Source organism: Rhinopithecus roxellana, chromosome 7, assembly GCF_007565055.1.
Source record: "Rhinopithecus roxellana isolate Shanxi Qingling chromosome 7, ASM756505v1, whole genome shotgun sequence".
NCBI lineage: Eukaryota > Metazoa > Chordata > Mammalia > Primates > Cercopithecidae > Rhinopithecus > Rhinopithecus roxellana.
This window is the reverse complement of record NC_044555.1, coordinates 131,200,049-131,216,361: the sequence shown is the minus strand read 5'-3', so window position 1 is coordinate 131,216,361 and position 16,313 is coordinate 131,200,049.

Sequence of the window (16,313 nt, the reverse complement as noted above, 5' to 3'; positions counted from 1 at the left end):
CCAGGGATCACTGTCTATAACCCCATAAGACCCACGGATACCATAAGTAAGCAAGCAATAGGATTAATTCAGGCAGGAATCAGGACAGCAATAGGACTGGCAGCAGCCTGGGGCTGCTTTGCCTAATGAGTTAATCCTAAAGAACTTTACTGAAACCCTATAATCCTTAGCCACCGACAGAAGTCAAGCATTAAAGGGAATTCAAGAGTCCTTAGACTCTTTGGCAAATGTAGTTCTCGATAACAGTAGCATTAGATTATTTACTGGCTGAAAAAGGTGGAGTCTGTGCAAGTGTTAATACAACCTGCTGCCCATATGGACAAGTTGAGATTAACGTTCAAAAGATCTATGAGCAAGCTACCTGCTTAAATAGATAAAACTGTTACCAGTAGAGGGTGTCTGAGTTCTTGGCGTTCAGAGCAAAGAATTGGACAAAATGCACAAAGCAAGGAAAGAATGAAGCAACAAAAGCAGAGATTTATTAAAAGCAAAAGTACACTCCACAGGGTGGGAGCAGACCATAGCAAGTGGTTCAAGTGCCCCGTTACAGACTTTTCTGGGGTTTAAATACCCTCTAGAGGTTTCCCATTGGTTACTTGGTGTACACCATATGTAAATGAAGCAGTGGCCCACGATCAGCCTGATTGATTGCAATGAGAGACTGAAGCAAAGTTACAACGTTACCCCCTGTGCAGGCGTGTGATTGGTTGCAGAAAGTGACCAATCAGAGGCTGAAGTGAAGTTGCAAAGTGATACTCCTATGACAGTGAAGACTTGGCCCATGGCCAGGCTGATGATTGGTTGTGGAAGGGGATCAATCAGAGGTACTCTCAATATTTCATCTGTCATACAGAAAAAGGTGGTGGTTTACAAAGGGAGTAGTCTCTGGTCCTTTTGTTACTTGGGCATGGAAATTTGGGTTTTCCTTTTCATTTAGTTCTCGGAAGCAATTATGAATTGGTCTTAGGTTCCCTGCCTAGAGACCCTATTATCCTGCATCATAACCAAGGCAATGACCCCAACTATATCTGGTCAACTATCAAAAGTGCCTTGACTTGAAAGTCTCACCTTGTTTTTACCTACCTTTTCCACAAACTTTGGTAGTGTCTTGTCACTAATATTTGGCCCTTGCTTGTTTAACCTCTTAGTAAAGTTTGTGTCTTCTAGATTACAACAGTTCCAGGTAAAGGCAGTGCTGCCACAAGGCTTCCAACCCATCTGTATACTGACCTGGAGAATGGAAGCATCCTGTTTCTGGGCCACTTAGATAAAGTATCCAGAGATTTTTGCTCCTCTGCTGCTAGGCAGGGCCTATACCAACAAACTTAACAGGAAGCAAGCAGTTACAGAAGATGAACATTCACCCCTCTGAAGGCCCCTTAATTTTAAGGAGGGGGCGATGGGGTAGGAGATGGGACTTGACTCTAGAGGCAGGACTCAGATAATGAACCAAATTTGGGATTAGCTAATACAGATCTTGGGTGGAAGCAGCTTTTCATAAGACACACTCACCAGTGTGCCATGTCAGTTTATCATGCCATGGCAACACCCAGAAGTTTCAACCATTTTCCACAGCAACAACCTGATGACCTGAAAGTTACCACCCTCATCCAAGAAATTTCTGCATAAATTGCCCCTTACTTTGCATATAATTAGTACTGGGCATAAACATGAGTGCAGAACTGCCTCTGAGCCGCTATTCTGGTGACACTGCCCACGGGGTAGCCCTGCTGCGCAAGGAGCAGTAGGTCTGTTGCCGCCGTACACTGCCACTTTAAAAAATGTTGCTGTTTAACACCACCAGTTTGCCTTTGAATTCCTTCCTGAGTGAAGCCAAGAATCCTCCTGGGCTGATCTCCAGTTCTGGGGGTTGTCTGTCCTGTATCACCATCACCACCCTTTTCTGTTCTGGAAATGGCTAGCCACGAAAGCCCACACTACCCTCACATGTTTACGTATTGGATACTTCCACTTGCCCCTACAGGACTCTTGAATGATGCAGATGACTCTCTTGTATCTTACCTCCATAAAACACCAGTCCCCCTTATTTCCTTTGAAAACCTTCTCATTAATGCACAGTCCCTTGTTACCTTGAACTAAGTTTCACCTAAAGCTGCTTCCTTATTTTAAGTTTGACCTAATGAGTTTGACCTAAAGGTTTCACCATACGGAGTGAAGTGTAACCTAACATGATGTGTAAACAGACTATAACCTAAATTGAAAGTACAGTGGTACAACAAGTAGCCAAGTCTCAGTCAATCATAGAAGCTGAATGGCCAGCCAATGAGGCCGAAAGCTGCCAAAATATTACCATATAAGGCAATTGCAGAGTGCAGCCAGTCAGGTTATTTTTGTCTGTCACTTAATTTACTCTGGGTATATATATGAACTGCATTTGTGTAGGGTGGAACATTTTGAGTCATTTTCAATAGGTTCTGATCTAGACTCAGAGTTAAAGCCAAACTATATTTGTTGTAATATAGTTGTACTATAGTCTGCAAAACTATATTGGTTGTAATTTTGTCTTTTCACTCTCCTTATTTCGATAGCCTGAATAAAACCATCTTCTTAATTGCTGGTTGCATTATGTCATTGACTAAAAACAGGCCTATGAGGGGTGAAGAAGGCAGAGATAGTAACGGGAGATACTAACGTGGAATCAGGTTGCAAATGGGGCCTCATCTGATTCACTGGGGGATCCAGGGCTGGGATGATCCTTTGAAGTTGTTCTAAATTGAAGCAAAAATGCCAGCCTTTGTGTCATACTGCCTGGCTTTTGTCTTTCAGATGTAGTCAGTCATCCAGTCCCTGAAAGGGATGTATCCCAGGGCAAAGCATGTCTGGGAGGCCTATGGGAATTTCCAGCCAGGAGAGGCAGCTGGGAGCTGTCAGCAGCCAAATTCCCAGGAGCTGGGGTGGCACCTGCACAGGGGATCAGAGCCCAGGTATCCTCTCCAGGAATAGATGGATGAATACTCACGAATGTCAGTGAGTAAAAAGCATGCAAGCAAATCTGGGAAAGGGGGCAAGAAAGAGAAGACAGAGAGGAATAATTGGGGAAAGAGGATGGCACATCCTCTACATAATTTTGGAGTGTGTTTTAAACTGTAGTTCACAAAGTTTTCTGGGTTGGCCTCTTAATGCATTCAACTTAATAACAAGCCACTATTTATACTTCTATTTCTAAATGAATTAGCAGTTTACTCATGAATATTTAATGAATATAAAATTAAAAAGCCAACTGCCACAATTTGTTGCTATCTAACCAACATCAGCTTCAGTCTCCTCATTCTTTTCCCACTTACTGTAGTGCATTTAGTTTAGAAAACTTGTAAGTTCTTTCTCCAAATACACTGAAGATTGTAAATATATGTAAAAGCAAAATAAGCATTTTCCAGCTTTGCAACACAAGTATGTATTTTTTTAAAGACCTGGAAGGTATCTCTTTGAAATGTAATCATCAGATAAATTGGCACCCTTGTCTCTTAATTTCTGAGGGAGGGTAGGAAGGTAACTTTAGCAGGAGCCTTGCTCATATTTGCAAAACTAATTCCTATCATAAAGGCATGAGGAGTTTATTTTTATCTGGATATAGACAATTATCTAAGCTAGACACTCCCCTAAATTACCAAGCAAATTGAGGATAAACTGTGTGACAAAGGCTAGTGTCAACTTACTCGAGGACTAGTTACTGTTTATGTTGAGCACAGGCGTGTGATGTATCCATTTGGCTATATAAAAGGGTATTATATTTTTTTCATTTTTTTTTCAATTTTTAATTTTTGTGGGTACACATTAGGTGTATATATTTATAAGGTGCATTAGATATTTTGATACAGGCATGCAATGTGAAATAAGTATTTCATAGACAATGGACTATCCATCTGCTCAAACATTTATCCTTTGAGTTACAAACAATCCAATTGCACTCTTTAAGTTATTTAAAAATGTACAATGAAGTTATTATTGGTAATAGTCATCCTGTTGGTCTATCAAATACTAGGTCTTATTTATTCTTTCTATTTTTTGTTCCAATTAACCATTCCCACCCATCCCCAAGACTACCGTTACAATTCTCAGACTCTGATAACCATCCTTCTACTCTCTATGTACGTAAATTCAATTGTTTTGATTTTTAAATCCCACAAATAAGTGAGAACATGCTATGTTTGTCTTTCTGTGCCTGGATTATTTCATTTAACATAATGATCTCCAGCTACATCCATGTGGTTGCAAATGACAGGATCTCATTGTTTTTTGTGGCTGAGTAGTACTCCATTGGGTATATGTATCACATTTTCTTTATCCATTCATCTGTTGATGGACAGTTAGGTTGCTTCCAAATCTTTGCCATTGTAAACAGTGTTGTAACAAACATAGGAGTGCAGAAATACCTTCGATATACCTTTTTCTTTCTATTGGGTGTGTATCCAGCAGTGGGACTGATGAATCATATGGTGGCTCAATATTTAGTTTTTGGAGGAAGTTCCAAATTATTCTCCATAGTGATTGTACTAACTTAGATTCCCACCAACAGTGCATGAGGGTTCCCTATTTTCCACATTCTCTATGGCATTTGTTATTGCCTTCTTTTGGAGAGAAGCCATTTTAAGTGAGGTGAGAAGGTAGCACATTGTAGCTTTGATTTGCATTTGTCTCATGATCCATAATGTAAAGCACTTTTTCATATGCTTGTTTGCCATTTGTGTGTCTCCTTTAGAAAAATGTCAAATCAAATATGTTGCCTATTTTTTATCAGATTATACTTTACAATATAGTATTATAGTATACAATTTATACCACTCCCTGGCTACAGCCTATGTTCACCCAAGGACCTCCTCCGGCTCTCCTATTAGACAGTGGCGAAGCCAGCAATGCCTGTGTCCTTAAATTTAAGGTGGTGAGGTGCCCCAGGCCCCAGGTGGGTCCACAGGTACCATTTAGGAGTCAGGGACTAGAGTCTAAAACCGTAGAAGTCTACCTAGCGTTCTATTATATTGAGGATAAGCTGGGACTCAAACCACAAGACACAGTCCTTCACATTCTTCCCTCCCCTTTCTAAGGGCAGAGGAGCCTCACCCTGTATCCACTGACAACCCAGGCCAGAAGGAGTACTGCTAAACTTCCACTGATGTTCCCTTAAGGGGCTCTTAAGTCAGCTTGTGCTGAATGCTGCCTGGCCTGGGACTAACCTTTCAGGGCACTAGCGCCCCCTGTGGCCCAGGGCAGATCCAGAAATGCTATCCAAGACTAAAGTCCTGGAATCAGGGATCCTCAGAGGCCACCTGGTGTTCTACTCCCCTTTGATCATGTTTGTACTTGAAGAGAGCCACTCTCAGAGGCTCATCCTGAATGTAGCACCCGGCTGGATATTGTTGCTGGTTCTTCAGGGCCCTAGGGTCCTTTAGGTAGCAGGTAATAAATGCTGCTGAGACTGGATCCTTTCCATCATGGCAGCAGATTTCCTCCTGGCCCAAGGGGTATCTAGAAATGTTATCTGGAAGCTGGGACCTGGAACGGGGGCCTAATGATTCTGACTCGTCCCCTATCGTGCCGTGGCTGAACTGATATCCAAGGTGCAAGACACAGTCCTTCTCTTCTCTCTTCTCTCCCCAAGCACTCCCCAAGAGTCCCACTCTTCTGTCTTTTCTCCCACTCCCACTCCCCAAGAGTCCCACTCTTCTCTCTTCTCTCCCCAAGCAGAAGAAAGGGGTCTCTCCTGGACCCCAAGCTGTGTATCCTGGGGCTGCGGGAGGGTGATGTCAGCACTTCCCTGATTGCTCTAGCTGGTGTCTCAGTACGCTGCATGCTCTGCCAGTCCACTATCTCTGGGCCTAGTTCAGCAGTAGGACTCACCTAAGAGTGGCAGTTCTTATGGCCTAGATTGCCTTTTGAGTTTACTTGGAGACACAGCACTCTGGTCCTCAGTGGTAAGGTTTGTGAGATTTCAAGTTTAGACCCCTGGGATTTGCGATTCCCCTCTGGCTAGGGCTGGTTTAAATGCTCCCTCCATGGGCAGGTGTCAGCTTAGTTTGGTCTGGTTTTCCTTTCTGCTCTAACAGGAAAGCACTGAGTTTAATGCCTCACACTTGGTTTATTCTCCCTTTCCCAGTGCTCAGTGATGCTCTCTGTACCTTGCTACTGCTGCTGCTAGGAGTGTGAGAGGGGTGGTATCAGCAATTCACAACTATTTTTTCTCTCTTCAGTGCCTCTTTCAGGGATATGAAATTAAAACGAGGTACAAGGAGGGCTCACTTGATTTTTGGTTCTTATGAAATTAGTGGATTGCTTGTGATGTGCACCACATTTTGATTTAATGTTTATCCAATAATAAAACTGTTTTCTTTCTCTTCTATCTTCGTAGAAAGGCTTTCTGGGTTGAGAGGAGATTTGTTTAAAATTTGATTTGTTTCCCAACAGTACCTCTTCTTTCCTTCCTTCCTAAAGTTTTTACTGAGCTAGTCTGTATCAGGTATCATCCCTAACTTTTGCGAAACACAGAACTTTCTTCCATACCTTTCTAACCTCAATTACTGTCCCCACAAAACACAGATAGCCTTGCTAGGAACATGTCATTGATAAGGGAGAGGCAAAATGTTGACGACAGTTAACTGTGGAAGTAATGTTAGTTGAGTATTGGAAGACAACATTGTATACTCTTCCTAGATTCTAGACATCTCCAACTAGAATCTACAAGTGCTGCTGTATGGAGAAGTAAGTTAGTACCTAGAGGGAGACACCGGGTGGTGGGAAGGTGTTTTTGCTTTACTTGTTTTGCATTTTGTTCAATAGTGGGAGTGACTGAGCATTTTTAAATGTAAGAATGTAAATTACTTAAGCCACTGTGAAAAACTATTGGGAAATTTATCAAAGAACTTAAAACAGAACTACCATTCCACCCAGCAATCCCATTACTGGGTATAGATCCAAGCGAAAGTCAATTGTTTTACCAAAAAGACCCATGTACGTGTGTGATCATCACAGTACTATTCACAATAGCAAAGACATGGAATCAACCCAGGTGTCCATCCATGGTGGATTGGATTTTTAAAAATGTGGTACATATATAATGTGAAATAGTATGTAGCCATAAAAATGAGTGAAATAATATCCTTTGCAGCAACACATATGCAACTGGAAGCCATTATCCTAAGCGAATTAACACAGGAACAGAAAACTACATTCTACATGTTCTCATTTATAAGTAAGAGCAAAATATTGGGTTTTCATGGACATAAAGATTGGAACAATAGACACTGGAGACTACTAGAGTCGGAAGGGAAGGAGTGGAGCAAGTGCTGACAAACCATTAGGTACTATGCTCACTACCTGGGTGATGGGATCATTTGTACACCAAACCTCAGCATCACTCAATATACCAAGGTAACAAACCTGCACATATACCTCCCTGAATCTAAAACAAAAGTTGAAGTTATGTATATATAATAAATGTTGATGAGAAGTAGTAAGAAGCTGGTAGACAAGACTGAAGAAACAGGTGATAGAACATTTATGAATTAAATTCCCTGAAGAGGTGGTAAGAAATGGGATTTGTCTCAGACTGGAGGAAAAATACCTCTTCAACTGAGATTGGAGATGGGAAGAGAGTAGGTTGAACAAGAGTCCAGAAAATTGCAAATAACTGGCATTTAACCTCATTTGGGTTTTGGTGATCTAGACACTGACATCTGCTACCAATGCCACTATTACCCCCCCCCCCCACACACACACACACAGAAGCAATACCATGCCGTTTTCCTTCTTGCATTTGGATTAGGCAATTGTCTTTCATGCATAGTCTTGACCCAGTCTTTATTCTCAATATCTGGCTGTGGACCTGCCAGTTTGACCCCTAACCCTGCAGAACCCTCCTTGACTCCCTTCTCACACCACTTGCTTCCTTTTTCTTTTTCCACCATCAGATAACTTGCAGAGACACATACACATATGGATGACACAGTTCAACTGAAAACTTAGGGGCTTTTCACAACTTGTTGATTTTATTTTAATCATCACTGTGGAAGATGTAATCTCTACAGTGTTAGTCATTTCTTAGCAGCCGTGCCTCTGGAGACAGAAGAACTTTCTGAGAGGTCTGTTCTTCACTCTGCAGTTACGGGATGCACACTTCACTCGAGGTGGTGGGTTTCCCTAGGTTTTCTTAGGCTTAGTCTCCCTGATTTTGATTTACTTTCTTATTGGGCCTGTAATAATAACCAAATAGTTTTGGCCTTTGGCTGATGTAGGATTGTTTCAAGAGATGGTAGTTCTTAGAGATTTTTCTCTTGAACACCCTTGAAAAACTACTGGCTACTTTTACTTTTATGATTATCTCCTGCACCTGGTAGGGAAACAGGGTGCTGTCAGGTCCTCTTCCCATAAGGCAGTGCTTTAGGAGAAGAGAATGTGAAATGCGTAGGAAGGGGGGTTTACTGAACCTGGTTATGGGCTGAGGAGGGGATACGTACCACATAAGGATAAGGTAGGAGTCTTGGAAGTGGTAATGTAGTTAAGGGGACAGAGAAAGAACATGGGGAGCTTGATCTGACCTTACCACTGTCTCTGGATTTGAGTTCACACGGGATATTCATCTTGTTTCCTTTGGTGTCTGTGGTTGGTTGTTGCATGTCTGGTGTTGGTTGATCCATAGCTGTGTTAGGCAACTCTGGTTTGCCAGTTTCCTCTTCCATGTTGATGTCAAGCAGTAGTATAGCCCAGGGCCCCTACCCTCTCTATGTATACTCCCTCCCCCTACATGTGGGTATTACAATTTGGATTGCAATTCAAGATTAGATTTGGGTAGGGATACAGAACCAGACCATATCAGTATGATATCATGGTATCTTTGAATTTATATGGCAGAAAACATGTGCATTTACCATGAGCTTTGTGACGAAAAGTCAAGATATAATATTTATAGTGAATGGATATGAATTCAGCCTCTGTATTCAAGACTGCCTGGGTTTGAATCTCTATTTCACCACTTGCTATGTGGCCTCCATTTCTCATTCCCTAAGGATGCTGATAGCAAAACTACCAGAATCATAAGCTGCTTATGAGGGTTAAATTACCTTATGCATATGAAGTGCTTGATATTTAGGAAATGCTAAATAAACGTTAGACATAATTATTTGAAAATGTTAGATATCATTAGTATTATTAGTAGCATTATTCACATTTAGTGAAGCATTTCAAGGCAAAGATATTTTCCTCATTTAAATGTGCATTATTTAATTTAATTTAATTTTTTTTTTTTTTTTTTTTTTTGAGACAGGATCTCACTCTGTAACCCAGGCTGGAGTGCAATGGCTCAATCTTGGCTCACTGCAACCTCCTCCCTTAGGGCTTAATTCTCCTGCCTCATCATCCTGAGTAGTGGAGACCACAGGCACACACCACCATGCCCGGCTATTATTTTTATATTTTGGGTAGATACGGGGTTTCACCATGTTGCCCAGGCTGGTCTCAAACTCCTGACCTCAAGTAATCTGCCCACCCCAGCCTCCCAAAGTGCTGGAATTACAGGTGTTAGCCACTGCGCCTGGCCAAGATGCACATTGATTTAAAGTTTACTAAAGTAAATATATCTTTTGAGGTCTTTTGAAAATTAGGCTATTTCTTAAAGAACTTAAAATAGAGCTACCATTTGACCCCGTAATCCCCTTACTGAATATATACTCAAAGGAAAATAGATCATTATATCAAAAGACACATGCACTCGTGTGCTCACCACCACACTATTCATAATAGCAAATGCATGGGATCAACCTGGGTGCCCATCAATATGTAGATTGCATAAATAAAATGTGGTACATATGCACCACGGAATTCTATGCAACCATAAAAAACAATGGGATTATGTCCTTTGCAACAACATGGGTGGAGTTGGAGACCATAATCCTAAGTGAATTATTGTAGAAACAGAAAACCAAATACCAGATGTTCTCATTTACAAGCAGGGGTTAAATAGTGAGCACAAATGGACATAAATGTAGAAACACTAGACACTGGAAACTACTAGATGGGGGAAGGAGGGAGGAGGGCATGGCTGAAAAAACTACCTTTTGGGTACTAGAATCACTACCTGAGTGCAATATATTCATGTAACAAACCTGCACATGTACTCCTGTATCTAAAATAAAAGTCGAGAAAAAAATTAAGGTTCTGTAAAACGAAAATAATAATATAATTAAGATCATTATATCTATATCTATGCCTAGAAATTTTTTTGAGTAGCTATCATTCTCAACTTTTTTGAGTAGATATCAGCATCAGCATTGTATTAAAATTTCAACTAGAGAGACTTATACCATTATCTTGGATATTTTGGATGTTTTTGCACTTAGATTGATGGGCTACATAGACCCAAACATTTAGCAATTACATCTAAATTAATGGAATTAGGTACTTGGACATCACATTTAAGGGGTATTTCTTTAACTAGCTCAAGATTATATTTTTAGTTATAACCACAGCTGGGGCTAGAACATTTTATGAGTCACTATAAGTCTTTTTTTTCATGACAATGCTACACTTTACTTTCCACGCGTGTGCCATCATTCAGCAAATATTTACTAATTGCCTATTGTGTGTCTGGCTCCATGCTATTTCCAGATGGTACCACAGCAAACAAGGTCAAGTCTGAACTTCCAGGAAATTAGCAGTCAAGCTACCACACATCCTTGCCACTGTTCAAGTTTTTACATAACATAACTCTTATTTTTCAAATGATATCAAGTCTAAAAAACACAAAAACTTTCTCCTTTACACCAGGGAAATATGGTAGCAAGTGTTAGACATTTTGATGTAGAGAGTAACAGGCATGGTGGGATATTCACACTCACAGGAAAGAGCTGTAGCGGGCAAGGACCTCTGAGGACTCACTAGATATCGCCAACAAAAGCCAGCTTGATAGCAGAAGAGGTATACAGATTTGTTTAAGGGGTGTACATGGGAGCCTTCAGAATGAAGACCCAAAGATACAGGGGAAATCGTGCATTTTATGCCTAGGTTTAAGGAAGTTTGGACAGAGGTGCAGAAATAGGATTGGACAAAAAGGGTATAAACTAATACTAATGAACTGAGTGGGAAAACACAGAAAGGCCTGTATGTCAAGATTATTCTTGGCTTCTTTGAGCAGCATTCTTCCTTCTGGGTGTGGGGCAGAGACCCCTCTGAAATGGGGGTCTTCTGACCTATAGTCAGACAAGGTAATGAGACAATTTCTTTATGGCTAGTTTTTACACAGAAAAGTGGAGGGAAAATGGGAGCAATATTTTCAGATTTTTTTTTTTTTTATTATACTTTAAGTTCTAGGGTACATGTGCATAAAGTGCAGGTTTGTTACATATGTATACTTGTGCCATGTTGGTGTGCTGCACCCATCAACTCCTCAGCACCCATCAATTCGTCATTTATATCAGGTATAACTCCCAGTGCAATCCCTCCCCCCTCCCCCCTCCCCATGATAGGCCCCGATGTGTGATGTTCCCCTTCCCGAGTCCAAGTGATCTCATTGTTCAGTTCCCACCTATGAGTGAGAACATGTTGTGTTAGGTTTTCTGTTCTTGTGATAGTTTGCTAAGAATGATGGTTTCCAGCTGCATCCATGTCCCTACAAAGGACGCAAACTCATCCTTTTTTATGGCTGCATAATATTCCATGGTGTATATGTGCCACATTTTCTTAATCCAGTCTGTCACAGATGGATATTTGGGTTGATTCCAAGTCTTTGCTATTGTGAATAGTGCCGCAATAAACATACATGTGCATGTGTCTTTATAGCAGCATGATTTATAATTCTTTGGGTATATACCCAGTAGTGGCATGGCTGGGTCATATGGTACATCTAGTTCTAGATCCTTGAGGAATCGCCATACTGTTTTCCATAATGGTTGAACTAGTTTACAGTCCCACCAACAGTGTAAAAGTGATCCTATTTCTCCACATCCTCTCCAGCGCCTGTTGTTTCCTGACTTTTTAATGATTGCCATTCTAACTGGTGTGAGATGGTATCTCATTGTGGTTTTGATTTGCATTTCTCTGATGGCGAGTGATGATGAGCATTTTTTCATGTGTCTGTTGGCTGTATGAATGTCTTCTTTTGAGAAATGTCTGTTCATATCCTTTCCCCACTTTTTGATGGGGTTGTTTGTTTTTTTCTTGTAAATTTGTTTGAGTTCCTTGTAGGTTCTGGATATTAGCCCTTTGTCAGATCAGTAGATTGCAAAAATTTTCTCCCATTCTGTAGGTTGCCTGTTCACTCTGATGGTAGTTTCTTTTGCTGTGCAGAAGCTCTTTAGTTTAATGAGATCCCATTTGTCAATTTTGGCTTTTGTTGCTGTTGCTTTTGGTGTTTTAGATATGAAGTACTTGCCCATGCCTATGTCCTGAATGATACTACCTAGGTTTTCTTCTAGGGTTTTTATGGTATTATGTCTAACATCTAAGTCTCTAATCCATCTTGAATTAATTTTCCTATAAGGAGTAAGGAAAGGGTCCAGTTTCAGCTTTCTACTTATGGCTAGCCAATTTTCCCAGCACCATTTATTAAATAGGGAATCCTTTCCCCATTTCTTGTTTTTCTCAGGTTTGTCAAAGATCCGATGGCTGTAGATGTGTGATATTATTTCTGAGGACTCTGTTCTGTTCCATTGGTCTATATCTCTGTTTTGGTACCAGTACCATGCTGTTTTGGTTACTGTAGCCTTGTAGTATAGTTTGAAGTCAGGTAGCGTGACGCCTCCAGCTTTGTTCTTTTGACTTATGATTGTCTTGGCAATGTGGGCTCTTTTTTGGTTCCATATGAACTTTAAAGCCGTTTTTTCCAATTCTGTGAAGAATCTCATTGGTAGCTTGATGGGGATGGCATTGAATCTGTAAATAACCTTGGGCAGTATGGCCATTTTCACGATATTGATTCTTCCTATGCATGAGCATGGTATGTTCTTCCATTTGTTTGTGTCCTCTTTTATTTCACTGAGCAGTGGTTTGTAGTTCTCCTTGAAGGGGTCCTTTACATCCCTTGTAAGTTGGATTCCTAGGTATTTTATTCTCTTTGAAGCAATTGTGAATGGAAGCTCATTCCTGATTTGTCTCTCTGTTTGTCTGTTACTGGTGTATAAGAATGCTTGTGATTTTTGCACATTAATTTTGTATCCTGAGACTTTGCTGAAGTTGCTTATCAGCTAAAGGAGATTTTGGGCTGAGACAATGAGGTTTTCTAAATATACAATCATGTCATCTGCAAACAGGGACAACTTAACTTCTTCTTTTCCTAACTGGATACCCTTGATTTCTTTCTCTTGCCTGATTGCCCTAGCCAGAACTTCCAACACTATGTTGAATAGGAGTGGTGAGAGAGGGCATCCCTGTCTTGTACCAGTTTTCAAAGGGAATTTTTCCAGTTTTTGTCATTCAGTATGATATTGGCTGTGGGTTTGTCATAAATAGCTCTTATTATTTTGGGATACGTTCCATCAATACCGAATTTATTGAGCGTTTTTAGCATGAAGGGCTGTTGAATTTTGTCAAAAGCCTTTTCTGCATCTATTGAGATAATCATGTGGTTCTTGACTTTGGTTCTGTTTATATGCTGGATTATGTTTATTGATTTGCATAGGTTGAACCAGCCTTGCATCCCAGGGATGAAGCCCACTTGATCATGGTGGATAAGCTTTTTGATGTGCTGCTGAATCCGGTTTGCCAGTATTTTATTGAGGATTTTTGCATCGATGTTCATCAGGGATATTGGTCTAAAATTTTCCTTTTTTGTTGTGTCTCTGCCAGGCTTTGGTATCAGGATGATGTTGGCCTCATAAAATGAGTTAGGGAGGATTCCCTCTCTTTCTATTGATTGGAATAGTTTCAGAAGGAATGGTACCAGCTCCTCCTTGTACCTCTGGTAGAATTCAGCTGTGAATCCATCTGGTCCTGGACCTTTTTTGGTTGGTAGGCTATTAATTATTGCCTCAATTTCAGAGCCTGCTATTGGTCTATTCAGGGATTCAACTTCTTCCTGGTTTAGTCTTGGAAGAGTGTAAGTGTCCAGGATATTAGACTGGCAAACTGGATAAAGAGTCAAGACCCATCCGTCTGCTGTATTCAGGAGACCCATCTCACATGCAGAGACATACATAGGCTCAAAATAAAGGGATGGAGGAAGATCTACCAAGCAAATGGAGAACAAAAAAAAGCAGGGGTTGCAATCCTAGTCTCTGATAAAATAGACTTGAAACCATCAAAGATCAAAAGAGACAAAGAAGGCCATTACATAATGGTAAAGGGATCAATTCAACAGGAAGAGCTAACTATCCTAAATATGTATGCACCCAATACAGGAGCACCCAGATTCATAAAGCAAGTCCTTAGAGACTTACAAAGAGACTTAGACTCCCATACAATAATAATGGGAGACTTCAACACTCCACTGTCAACATTAGACAGATCAACGAGACAGAAAGTTAACAAGGATATCCAGGAATTGAACTCATCTCTGCACCAAGCAGACCTAATAGACATCTATAGAACTCTCCACCCCAAATCAACAGAATATACATTCTTCTCAGCACCACATCACACTTATTCCAAAATTGACCACATACTTGGAAGTAAAGCACTCCTCAGCAAATGTAAAAGAACAGAAATTATAACAAACTGTCTCTCAGACCACAGTGCAATCAAACTAGAATGCAGGACGAAGAAACTCAATCAAAACCGCTCAACTACATGGAAACTGAACAACCTGCTCCTGAATGACTACTGGGTACATAACAAAATGAAGGCAGAAATAAAGATGTTCTTTGAAACCAATGAGAACAAAGATACAACATACCAGAATCTCTGGGACACATTTAAAGCAGTGTGTAGAGGGAAATTTATAGCACTAAATGCTCACAAGAGAAAGCTGGAAAGATCTAAAATTGACACTCTAACATCACAATTAAAAGAACTGGAGAAGCAAGAGCAAACACATTCAAAAGCTAGCAGAAGGCAAGAAATAACTAAGATCAGAGCAGAACTGAAGGAGATAGAGACACAAAAAACCCTCCAAAAAATCAATGAATCCAGGAGTTGGTTTTTTAAAAAGATCAACAAAATTGACAGACCGCTAGCAAGACTAATAAAGAAGAAAAGAGAGAAGAATCAAATAGACGCAATAAAAAATGATAAAGGGGATATCACCACCGACCCCACAGAAATACAAACTACCATCAGACAATACTATAAACACCTCTACGCCAATCAACTAGAAAATCTAGAAGAAATGGATAATTTTTTTTTTTTGGAACGGAGTCTCACTCTGTCCCCCAGGCTGGAGTGCAGTGGCGTGATCTCAGCTCACTGCAAGCTCCACCTCCCAGGTTCACGCCATTCTCCTGCCTCAGCCTCCCGAGTATCCTGAGTAACTGGGACTACAGGAGCATGCCACCACGCCCGGCTATTTTTTTTTTTTTTTTTTTTTTTTTTTGTATTTTTAGTAGAGATGGGGTTTCACAGTTTTAGCCAGGATGATCTCAATCTCCTGATCTCGTGATCTGCCCGCCTTGGCCTCCCAAAGTGCTGGGATTACAGGTGTGAGCCCCTGCGCCCAGCCATATTTTTAGGTTTTATTGCTGACTTTGGGGAAAATACGTTTTGGTTTCTGTGACACAACTTAAGGAAGAAGGATTCTAGTTTCTATGGCTAGCCTTGGGAGAGAATGAGACTGAGAGACAGGATTAGAAAGACTGGATTAGAAAGATTAGAAAGACTTTTGCTCCTGAGGTCTTCATTTTGGGGTATTGTTTTCCGAGCTCCAAAAGAGCAAAATTGCAGTTGATCATTTTGTAAACAGCTTTTCCAGGACAAACTCATCCACATCAACTGCCTAAGGGAGTTTATGCCACTTTCCCCCAAGTTCCCTGCTGTGGCCCTACTAATCATAGGCATGACACTCAAAAAGTGTAAGTCTGACCTGATTCCACAAGACACCTATGAGAGAGTTGAAGAAAGACACTGATCTCTTCTGAGACTTTTGCTTCTCTGAGTTCAGTGTTCTTAATATACCGTCCATTTGCTTCACCAGATCTGTTCTCCACTCTTCTTCACTCTGCTTTGTGCTCCTAAAAATCTGACTCATATAAACCATGGACTGTATTAATAAGTGTCACGCCTGTTCAGGTGAAGATACCACCAAACAGGCTTTTTAATCACCTGGGTGCAGGCCGGCTGAGTCCGAAAAGAGAGTCAGTGAAGAGAGATAGGGGTGGGGCCATTTTATAGGATTTGGGTAGGTAATGGACAATTACAGTCAAAGGGGGTTGTTCTCTGGA